The sequence below is a fragment of the Aythya marila genome, assembly GCF_965140915.1.
Source record: "Aythya marila genome assembly, chromosome: 5".
In the NCBI taxonomy this organism is placed as follows: Eukaryota; Metazoa; Chordata; class Aves; order Anseriformes; family Anatidae; genus Aythya; species Aythya marila.
This window is the reverse complement of record NC_139046.1, coordinates 53088143-53100813: the sequence shown is the minus strand read 5'-3', so window position 1 is coordinate 53100813 and position 12671 is coordinate 53088143.

Sequence of the window (12671 nt, the reverse complement as noted above, 5' to 3'; positions counted from 1 at the left end):
TTGGTAACTTGGAAGAAAGGGTGTTTTAGGGTGGAGATGTGTATGTACGTCTTGTGATTCAGATGTTTTTCATATTAAATATGAAAAAGTGTTTCTCACTCTCTTGGTTGCAAAGAAAGGAGTGAACCATAACATTGCAGAGAATAGACGGGCCTTCTATATATAAAGGAGGAGCACAATGACTTGCTCAGAGTAAGAAACACCATTCCTTGGGTGTGCTACATGGAATACAGAACCAGAACAGGCTGAAAGAGAAGAACAGGGTATTCCACAACAGGCAGAAGAGATGAGATACAATACGCAAAAGGATTTTGAATTTGAGAAGGTTTTTTATTGTGCTCGTGTTCTAAAAATGATCTTCAAAATGCAAGCTTTTGTGCTGGTTGATGGGAAAATCAAATTTTAGTATTGACTTTTAGAATCAAGAAGCAGAATTTTTGAATTAAAGAATAAGTGCAAAATAAGTGCAATAATGGGTGGCAGAAGAGGGTCAGGAATGGAAGATGGTGCTGGCTATTGAAACTAGATCTAGGCATTACTTTTCTGCCAGATGTTTAATTTGTCCAATAAGCGGGAAATTGGGGATCTGATCCTGGAAACTAAAATACTTGTAAATTCTTGTTAAATCCTGTGAATTCTTTAGGCCAAGCAATTGAAGCTGTTGAAAACTAAAATTTTTTGTTCTTTCAAAATTTAACAAAATTTGAAGTGAAAAAATATATAATTTTGACTTGAAAGAAATGTTTCATTCAATTCATAATTATGTATTGGAGGATTTCCATTTTAGTAAGAAAATTTTAAAAAATGATTTAGGGTGAAGATGAATTTGCCACCCTTCCTGTTATTTTCTCTATTCTGTCTTTCTTTCCCCCCCCCCCTTTTTTTTTTTTTTTTTAATTTAGCCAGAGAAAGTCAGTTAATCCCACAATTCTAACCAAACAGAGAAGAAAGTTCAGATTCCTAAAACCTGGTCTTCAGCAATACTGAAAGACAAAAAATATTAAGAGCTATATTGCAGAAGTGCTGAAAAACCTACACAGAAAGTGAATGTAGATTTGAAGGCAGTGTCATCAGAACATTAGAGAAATATCCCTAGGAAGTTGGCTTGGTTTTACTCAAGCAGCAAATTTACACACAGATCTTTAAGCAGGCTTACTTTCTTGTTAGAGACAAATATCCTATTTAGCAGAGTGGATAAATGCTTATATCTCTTTGTTAGCGTTAGCTCCCAAATGTCTTTCTTGTCTGCCACCTTTTAATTGATCTTATTCTATGGTGAATGGAAATGCAGCTCTAGCAAAAATAAATTAAATATTTTACCTGCTTCCGTTTCTATGGGGACTTTTCTTTCTGGATTTCTGCTCTCCAGATTGCTTTAGAATGGATTTTTTTTTACTTTTAGCACAGCTTACTTTTGAAAATACTTAATCTGAGGAGAAAACATCATAATAGTTCATTTTGAAGTAACTCATTGTATACAGATTGTTTCCGTTTTGCACAGTCATTCAGCGGGCAACTTCAGTTTGTCTTGTAACTCCCCTTATTACGTTAACTCTCTTAACAGCACACGCTTCGGAATTTTTCTAAAGCTCATAACTGTTCTTTTTTTCCTGCCATGAAATGCATTTTCATTTCAAGTGTGCACAGAGATTAGCAACATGCTTAGTTCCAATATTAATACGTCCATATTCTCTTCATTTTGATCTAACATCTCTCTTCCTGATGGTTATTCTGTCTGTTGGCTATTTTGAGAGTTCTACAAATATTCATAAATCATGACATTTACTGGACATAATACTGCTGTGCTCTTTTCTCCTGATAACTAGGATAGTTATCTTTTTCTCTTGGTGGCAAACTAGACAAAAATTATGTCTTATCCTAGCAAGTATTACTGGCCACTTTTTTTGTGTCTGGTAAAATCTTCCAGTTCACACACACTTGTCACAAATTATCCATGGAGGTGTTAATTAATTATTTTTATGTGGGCAAACTAGCACATCCTTTAGCTCCAAGATGTATCTTATTACTCTGCATCCTCACAGAAAAGTAACTAGCGCACTTAAAATCTGGGGTCTACATCAAATTCTGTCCCTTTGGGGATATTGTGCATACACTTGAAATTGGACTTCTGGGACTCCATGTCATGACTTCTGGGGCTCCATGTAAATGTAAAAAAAAAATAGCCTGTGCTGAGGATGGAGGAGATCCTTATTGTGCCTGCTGATGTGAATATCCATTCTGGAAAGGAACCATTCAAAAATAAACTATTCCAGCAGTTCTTTGCCGGTTACTTAATTAAACTTTGACCACAACTCCCAGCTTTCTTCCAGATGTTTTTCAGAGGCCTGATACATGTATTTATCTCAACCTGTTTCTAGTCTAGCTTAACATTTATGGAGACTGTTTTTCTCTTTTTGGCCTGTCCAAAGTGAGTATTATTAACTTCAGCAGATAAAAATTTAAGTTCTGAGAGGAAAAAATCACAAATTATCATTCATTTTTCATTACACTAACATGCAATGTAGATGAAGAGGGACACCGTGGATTTTAGTCCTCTCAAAGTTTGTTTAAGACTTGTTAGACTAGATCATGCTGTCTGAAATTTGTACCTTATTAGTGTACCTTATTAGTGGTTTAATATGCAGTATGAAAATAATCGAATGTGTGAGGCAAGAAATAGAAGGTAATGGGTACATTTTATGCAAATGTATTCGAAAAGTGTTCAGGACTAGCAACTTCTAAGTGTTTAGGAAGCTATGAGGTTGCCGTAGTCAGACTTTTTTGGGGCCTCTCAGTAGAGACAGCATTGATTGGTTGGATTTAACACAACACTTTGCAAGTTAAGCAGGTACAAAATTGCCTTTAAGGATAGAAAAATCTCCCTCAGTGAACGAAGGCATACATGTAACTTGTGTTAAACTTTGTCATGTGGGTAAAGCTTTGAAAATGGAAAGCAGTCTTTCAAACGTGGACATAATAAGTGTTCTTTAAGACCCAAATCTGCCCTGAAAGAGGCTAAGCTAGTTACATTTGAGTCTGTTTCTTTCAGTTCTTTCTTAATATTTCCTCAGAAAGAACTTTTTCAGACTGCCGTGCTGCTATAATCTCTCCTGCCTATGACTCTGCCTGGGTAGTCACTGAGCTTGCTCCTCTAGCTTTTCTTTCAGCTGTTGCTGCTGAGACTATAGAAGATGATCCTCAGGTAAGGATCAGAAATGCATAGCAACACAAAGTATCATTTCTCCACTAGCCACTCTATGACATAAATTTCTTAATTCAGAACAATTTGTTTTGATTTCTTTCTTTACCTTTTTATTGCTTAAAGCAAATGCTTTGGCTTTACCTTAACAAAATCTGTATCTAAAATCTGCAAATTATGTCTTTTGAATGACAGAGGGTTTCTACATACCAATTCCATTCTGTTTCCTCCAAATTTACTGAGAGGGAGTGATTTCCTTATGCCAGGAATTATGTGACGGAGCTAGAGCTATGGTCAGCATAGAGCTGAATTCAAAGGAAGAACAGATATTTGTTTCCCTTCTTTGTGAACATTTTAGCAATTTTAGCCCTATTTAAAATTATTCTTGTTCCCAGATTTCAATTATACAGATGTTTACAGTAATTTTTCCCTTCGAGCAGACAGCTTGAGTCTGAATCAGATGACAGAATGATCGGACAAGGTTGCCCAAGGACAATGTTTGTTCTGCTCTGGGCATTGCTGAGGAAATGGCTGAAGCTGCCATAGAGGTGCTTGATAAACCCACACTTGCTTATTCTATACCTTCAGGAACATACCAATTTTCTGTACTGCATAAAGCTTCAGAAGATCAGGTAGAAAATCTTTTTTACAATTGGTTAAAGACCACTTTGAGGAGATTAGCTCAGATATTCTCTGTTGTTCTTTTCTTTCTTCTTCTTCTTCTTCTTTTTTTTTTTTTTTTTTTTTTTTTCCACTCCTTCCTGTCTTTTGTATTTTTCTTATTATTTACCACTGAAGAGTTAGAGATTGATTTTGTTGCGGCATCTTCCAGAACCATTAGTTTCAGTCTTTAGCCTTCAAAAATATCAGTCTCAGTCTCTTTGACTATGCACAAAGAAGCTGGGCTTCATTTAGGATTTACATTTCCTAAGAAGAAAATCAATTAGAATCATAGAAGGCTTGCTTGGAGGGGAAAAGAAAAAGTTAAAGTAACCAGACCATTTCTACCCTGCATTTGTCGTAGTTGGTGATAAGCTTGACTGTATCTCTCCCCCACCCATGCAAACATGGAGCTTTGTTTCTGTATGTCGCAAATGGCATGATTTTGCATTTCTGCCTGCCTACTGGTTTGGGTGAAGTAGAGCAGTGGAGCTTTGCAGAGCAGGACAGCTGGGTGAACTGCTCATTGCTGTCTGATTCTTTCTCTTTCGAAGTGAGTTGCGCTAGTCCTTGAGGGAAGGAAGGAGAAGATGGTAGTTTTGCAAAAACATGCTCAGTGACACTTCTATTCTGTGGCAATCTTGGAATTTCCCAGAAGGCTTTTGTTTATTGTAGCTCCTCTGATATATTTCTTCTCCAGTTTCTTTCCTAAGTCTCTAAGCCCTACACAAACTTGGTCACTCTCTGTAAGTAATACAATGGAAAACTAACCTTTGACCCATCCAGACCCTTTGGAATACCAGGGCAGCAATAACTCCAAAATGAAATGGAGGTAGGGCTGCTTCTTGCCTCTGGTGGATGGATTTTATCAGAATAGGTAGTGCTGATTTGTATCACTAAGCCACACCAAGGTTATACAAAGAGCAGCAAAGCCCCAGGAGCGTAACAGTCGGTCTGCTCCTAACCTCAACTTTTATCTCTCACAGCCAGCTTCCTTCCCACACCACAAGCACCACGTGTTATTTTACATTGAAGCAACACTCAGCAGCTGAGGTCTATTTGCCCATAGAATGGAAGGGGAAAAAGCAGATGACATGAACACCAGATGGGTGGACAGCACAAGGACTGACAATTATGGAGCAATGCTCCTACAAACCAGTGCCAAACCACTGCATGCTGCTGTCTGTGAGCTTTGGCACGGTGTGGCTGGGCTCTTCATCTGCCCTTTCTTTTTGTCTTGAGCTGCTACCTTCACCTGTAGGTGATGAGCAGTGAATGTGACTAACAGCTACTGAATGAAATGAGAGAAATCTGAAGGAATTGGGGTAATAACACCTGCTTCGGTCTGCTGGAAGGCACCCATGACTAACACCAGTGCTACCCGGTGCCCCAGGGGGATATAGTCATGGTAACTGGAGGGTAGTGCTAGCTCCCATAAGGCTCCATCACTAAAAGGTCACATCATCCTCCTCTTGATCTGAAATTTGTTGAACCCTACAGATAAGTAGGGAAACTGATTGTACTCTTTTGTGCACTTCCTGCAAGTCATCTCTACAGCAGGAAGAGTGGTGCTTACTGCAGTTCATGAAGAGCGAGGCCTTCTAAAGCCTTTGGCAGGAGATAAGTCCCTGGTCGTATGTGCCTGAGAAACAAGCAGGAAACAAAGGAAAACTTAAAGCCTAAGGATAAAAGTCTACCTGAGTAAGAATGCATTAGTGTTTACTGTTCCATCACTGTTGAATTACTAACCAACACAACAGATATTTGCTTGTTGAGGGTTTCATGCTCAATGTGTTACAGAAATTGAAGTAGTATTTCTTGCTCTTTATCTCCCTGATCTGCAAAATAAAATTAAAAGCCATTTAAAAGCATGAGATGGGGTAGACAAAAAGAAAAAGAAAAAAGAAAAAAAAAAATCAGCGCACTGAGACAGCTGCACAGACCGGCAGCTGTGACACACACAGGAAATTTGGATGGAAAGAACCATTAGTGCATTGAGACCATCTCCTCTCCTCTTAGCAGGGCCAGCCCCCTTTAGAAGACTTTGCAAAAAGCAGCTCAGCTCCTTCATGTCAGATATGAGTGATTTTCAGATTTTGTGCTTCTTTAATAGCCTCTCAGGGAAAAAGCCTTTTCAGAGCTTAGTCCCTGCCTCACCTTTTCTTGTGTCCATCATGCAACAGGAACAGAACTATGCTCTGTATTTGAGAAACTTGTCAAACTACTATTTTGTTCTGTATTATCCAAATACTGATTGTTCTTTTGTTGTTCCTAGGGTGGGCAGGTGATGACTAGGAACAGCTGTTTTGCAGCCAATTTGTTGAATGGTGGATGTGTGTCTTAAATGTTAGAGAAAATAAATAGCAGGCAAGACTGTACACGCCTCTTGGCCAAAGTGCGGATCTCCCATCAAGCCTCAAATATTACAGTTTTGCTTTGTAGACCATCTGCTTATCCTCTTAGTCCCTTAAGAATTGAGAGTATTACATGGTTGATGAAACACAAGCTCAAATTGTAGAGATTGTGTGGCAAGCCTGCACTTGGGTCATCCTGATTTCCTGCTGATAAACTGACCAATTTCAAATTATTTCCAATGATAAGACCCAAAATAAATATTCCGTATATAGCTGGATAAATCCAATGGCCATTCAGTGTCCAAAAATATTCTATCCAAAATTAAAACTTTTATCCTATTGCAAACTATTAAGGATACTTGATGGATTGTGGGTTGTCCCTTGTCCCCCCTTTTTTTGAAGACCCTTAGCTGGAAAACTATTATTTTGCATTGGCAAAATAAGAGATCTGTAGTTTTGTCTGGCTCTTAAACCTAGTCTGTCATCTTCCTCATCCTGCCAAACACAGAAAACCATGTGTTTTCTGTCAGAGTCCCACAGCAAACCAAGTGGAAAACAAAGAGCTATAAATAACTCCTCCCAAACATGAAAGGTGACTAATCTGCTGCTTCCAATATCACCATCCAAAACCCCCAAGTTTTGCTTTGCCTTTACCTTTGCCTTGGGGTCTTGTTTGTAATCTAGGATACTGGATTAATTTACTGGCTCCTCGGCTTATGAACAGGACACTTGCATTCTCTGTGCCTTTATTTTCCCTGTCAGTTATTGGTGGTGGTGGGAATACGTGTTCAGTGCCATTTTTTGAAATAAAATACTGTTTCTAAAGAAGAAGTGAATGTTTTGCGGTCTGATGATAAAAAATGCAATATAAGCCCAAAATGCTACTATCACAAAGCAAGGAGTCAGCTGAAACTGTACTGCAGAGCTTAAAATCCATACATGTCTGTGGGGGAAAAAAAAAAAAAAAAAAAGATTTCCTTTGGTTGTCACTGCTGTCACTCATCCCTTATCAGTTAGGGGACATGAATCACCCACTCTTTCTTGAATCTCCCCTCCATTTAATGAAAATACGGTGCCAAAAGCAGTGTTGTCTTTACTAAGCATGTGCTGAAGACTCCCAAAGGAGGTTCAACAGACTATGACATTATAGCCCAGTTCCATAACCTTCGTATTGTAGTGGCACAAAAGAATATTTACTCAACAGAACTGGGATGGATATGCTTGAAACTGCAAGACAAATAAAGCACAGGATAAGAAATTTTATGAAGAGTTTAAGGTCTGGTTTTAACTAACATTTAGTAATAAATAAGTATTTTAATTCTGTGCTGTATTTTAGTGTGCTATGAGCCAAACAATGACAGTCAGCCTGAACAAAAGAGATTATTTAATTTGTTGTTAACAAAGACATTTTTCACATGACTTAGGTCACACAGATAATATAAGTGACTAGCTGTATTTTTAAAATTTATCTTCTTTTTGTCTCCAGTAATTTCTTCTAGAGTTTCTGTCATTTGCCTGTGACATTTGATTTCAAGTTAGGTTACAAGATTTTTCTGGCACAGGTATCATTTCATCTTGAAGCTATTCTCACCATTGCTAAAACAACAATAGCAGCAATAACACTTTGGTAATGTGTTGAGAATCAATGTTGTGTCAAAAACATCATTTCATAATTCTGGAGTGGTTTGTTATTTTGAATTTATTACATATTTTGATAACCCTAGGGTGAGTCATAGTAGGGAAGGCTGTCAGTTAATGAAGAACTGAAATCTTTATTGCTTTTCCACATTTTCTTTTTGACTACAGCTTTGTCTTTTTTGTTGGCTAGTTGTAAAATAAGAATTTGGAAAAGAATAGCAGAGGAACAGTATTCCAGTGAAAGAGATTACAACTTTAGCTCTTTTCATCTGTGATTTTTCCCAGATTTTTTAAAGTGATGTCACAGTTTTAAATTGAATTTATGCAAAAGATCCATAGGTGTCTTTTCTTGATAAATTTACTTAGGCAGTAAAAGTCTGGAAGTTTTCCCTACATACTTTAGCAATCCTATAGGGAGTCTATGTATTAAAGTAGGGAAGTTATACCCCACTGGGGTATGGAAATATGAGTCCAAAAAGCATTTATCTGCACATAAAAATGCTATATGTTTATGACTTTATATGCAGAAAATGCTGAAGTTTTTGGATAGCTTGATAATAATCTCTTTCTTTCCTTGTCTTTTGCCAGGCCTCTCAGACTTCCTCTTCGACATAACTTAGCCTTGTTCTTTGCGTATTCTGAATATTTCTCTGTAACTTCTCTCTGACCATCAATGACTCCCTGACTATAGCCGTGGCTCCCCCTGCCTCTCTCTGCTCTCGCCTATGTTCTTCTTTCTGTGTTGTCAAATGCTTTCCAAATCCTAGCCCATGCTTCCCTTTCTACATAACCTCTCAAAGCAGTTCATTAGGAGTCCAGTTACAGCACTGTAAAGGCAAACCACACTTCATCTCCATCTATAAGCTTAGGAATAAAGCCTGTTGTAACTAAGCACCCTAACAAAACATTTTTGCAGTGCAAGTAAGTCCTCTGTGTGGGAGGCCAGCTTTTCAAATGTGCAGTGTATCATCTGAAAAATTCCCTTGGGGCTCTGACCTTGTAGGCAAATGTCTTAGACACTGGTTCCAAGTGGCTTTTCACAGTGAACTGTCCAGACAGTGTCTGCTCAGCAAGGCTGTCTTTTAGCAGGCCAGTACAGGACAGCATCAAATCTTGCTTCACCCAGAGCACCAGCACAGGAGGAGCTAGAACAAAAATCAGTGGCTCCATTTTGACACAAGCAGGAAACAATGAGAGGGAGGGGGCCTTGGTTCTTCAGCATAAATAACATTTTTGTGACTCCCATATCATGATTCAGCAGCTCTGATGTCAATTTACAGTAACAAAGGAGACAGGAGATGGTCTGTGTGGGAAGGAGTGTTGACAAAAGCATCTTGTACAACTTCCTCTGGGCTCCTCAGCTGTGTTATCAGGGGTGGGCAGCTGTGTAGGACAAGCCCAACATTAGGGGAGCAAAGCCCCAGACTGCCGAGAAGAATGGCAATAGCAAGAAATGAGGGAGGTTGATAAGCTTTCAAAGCTTTCACACTCAGGATCTGTGATCTTTGTGGGGCCACTGGCTCTGCCAGCCAGCAGACAAATTTGCTCGGTGTATGTGACTGCTTGTCCTGGAAAAGCTGTGCTGTTTACTGTCCAGAGCACACCCCACTTCTGATGGTGCAAGATCTGTGAAGCTCAAACATACAGGATGAAAATAAAAATTGTGGTTCATTGAAACATCTTTAGATCCTTCCAGTATTAATATGGAGATCTCTTTCTTTATTCAGATTTTTTGGTTTTGTCAGTTCCATGTTTTCAAATATTTCAAGCTGCCCTAAGATGAAGATAGAAAGCTTATGAAAGAAAGAGAAACTGAGGTTCCACAGGGACTCTCAATGTGCCAAGAGTTATGGCTTCTGAGAACACAAAACAAAAGATAAAATTCAAAACATGTAGTGTGTGAAGGGAAAAAAAAAAAAAAATAAGAAAATTGGCAGTACTGTATCACTTTTCTCAGCTATCTTTTCTCTATTGCTATTGCATCTGATTCTGTCCACAGCAAACTACCTTAAGATCAGCTTCCTAGACCTCATCTTTGAGATGCCATGGTTGACTCCTCATTGTCTCCTGCTAAGACTTACTTTGAATCCATCCCTATATAGCCCTTCTTGCCCCAGGCTACTTGGTTCCTTATTCTAATCGTTCCACTTGAGATCTAAATTTACTTTTCCGTGCAACATTTCATCACTGACCCATAGCACCAGGAAAACATTGCTTTGTATTGGATTGCTTACGTTGGATGTTGCATGTAAGTTGCTCTATTTAAACACTACTTCAAGCTTCTCCGATGACTGTGTGACAATGAACGCCAGCTGAGCTTCAGCAGCCATTCTCTTTGCTGTTCTTGTTCTGAATCCTCCTCCATAATAATGCCTGCTACTATTTCAGTCTTGCCTGTGGCACTCCCACTATTGCACCAGTTCTGGGCTTCTTTGCCAGCTGGAGAAGAAAAAAAAAAAGGGCTTCCCCCACCTACTTTCAGGTACCCCAGATGAACTTTGCTATCAGTGGCACCTAGTTTACTGCCAGCTTTATACAGCCTCTGTCACTATAGACAAACAGAAATGGAAAAACCCTGATCTTAAAGTTTTCTTCCGCCTTTGAGAATGTATTCCATAATGCAGCATGTCAAATTCAAACACGGCAAGAGATGCTCTCCTTGATCTTCTTAGAGAACTGTTTGCAGCAGCCGACTGTGAAGTTTTGTATTTTACCCAAAGGGAGACTGTGTAAATTCACCAAGAGTCTGCAAGAAAACTGTAAACCACTGACTATAAACAATTGTATAGTTGTGGGCTCCTCATAGGAAGAAAACTGGAGTGGACAAGAATACTTGGACTTAGAATTTGAGTGGTGAATACAAGTGATGGATCCTCCTGCTTTTAAAAAGTTGGATAATTTAATTCTGGCTCTGCTGGCTTGAGGTGGGTATTATCCGGAATCACACCATTTCTGCTTTGGGCTTCCTTTTGCACTCCATGCATCTTTTCATTATAGACCCCTGATATTTAACCTGTTCTGCATGCCACATCATAGAATGTAAGCACAAATCTTACAACCCTGACAAACAATTGCTACACCATTTAAAGGGGGTATGACACTGTCCACTCTGGAGCTGGCAGCACTCAGTGAGTGACAGCATAGGTCTCACTACTTGCAATAGCTGAGAGTGCGAATCTTGGCACTGGAATTCAAAATATGGACCACACTAGGGAGGGATGTCCATCTCACTCTGCGCAGAGAATGAAAGTGTGAATCTTGGTTATGTCGCATTTGTATATCTGAAACACTGATACTGAAACACCTACACAGGGCTACAGCCTCCCCTCTGTCAACTGAAGGGCAGGAGCCATGGTTGGGGCTGTACCCTGTATTCATGAAGAATGTGTGTTACATTGCAGAAATCAGGGTGCAGCGATTTTCATTACTGAACATTGAAGAAGGTAAGAACCCCCTCCTCTTGGTCAGAACCCAGCATTAACTACTTCTAGATATAAGATAAAGACCGTGTAACACACACATGCTGATACCCTGCTTGGCAGGGCGATATTGCAGCCTTATTATTTAAGTCTGAAACCTCAGTAAGGCACAACCCATACTGCTCTTCTGCTAGAAGTCCAGCTTCTGCTATTCCAGCACTATTTGCTGTATACAAGGTATCCCTTCCTTTTCTCGCCTACATTTGTTAATACTACGTAGAGTACTGTTTCAGGATGGATCTCAGTGAACTTCCATAAATCGTCTTTGCTACATCTGCCACATTTCACTCATCTGGCTCTGACTGTATCTTACCCAGACCAGGCCCATCTTTTTCCTTTTTTTCTCCAACACAACACTGAAGTCTGCCCAGGTTAAGTCGCCCTCACCTGTCACTCCCTCTGTTCCTTACTAGCAATAGTAAACTGCAGTGGGTCAGATGGAGCTCCCAGCTGGAAGTTGTGCATCTGTATGTGGAAGCAGGCTTACAGGAGTCACTCGGGCTAGTGGACAAACTTGTGGTGCACACAGAGTTAATATGCTGGCAGAAACACTGAGGTTTACGTCTGAAAAACCAAACATAAAAATAATATGATGAGTAAGACTAAAATTCCCTGTTCTGAGCTTCCATGGGGCCAGGTCCCCTCCCCCCCATTCAGGGCTCAGCAGTCACTTCTCCTTTTCTGCTGTGCCTTGCAGAAATGTGTCCTGGGATGAGTCAGAGCAGGACTTCCAGGCAGTAGCATTATTGCATTCGGCTCCCACCAAATAGCAGGCAAAAATGCCTGCTGCTGGGACCTCAGGGCCTCACAGGTCCTTCCACACACTCAAAGGGCTCTCGCACTTGTTACCCCTTGATTCCGTTTTTTTTTTTTTTTTTTTTTTTTCTGAATCAGAGGACTGTTGAAAACATGAGGTTGGGAAAGGATCTCTGTAGGTCCAGTGTCCCACACAAAGCAGGGCTAGCTTCACGTTTACATCAGGTTGCTCAAGGTCATGTCCAGCTGAACTTTGAAAATCCTCGAGAGAGACCACAGCAACCCTGGCCACCTCTTCCAGTGCCTGACCACTCTTAATGTGAAGACCTTTAAAAAATCCTCCTGCCCTATCCAGATTCCCAGTCTCTCCGTCTCTCTGCTTGCCCATGCCCCATCTCTCAGCACCTAACCTCCAGTCTTATACATATGCTCCCGTCGGATATTTTATGTGCTCTCCCCAGAGATTTTGCTGAGGCTCTGGTACCTTCCCTTTGCACTACCAGGACACCATTCAGGTTCCATCCTGTTTTCAAAAGGGAACTTCTGACTGAACAACAGGAAAAAAATGTTTTTAAATGTCCTGGG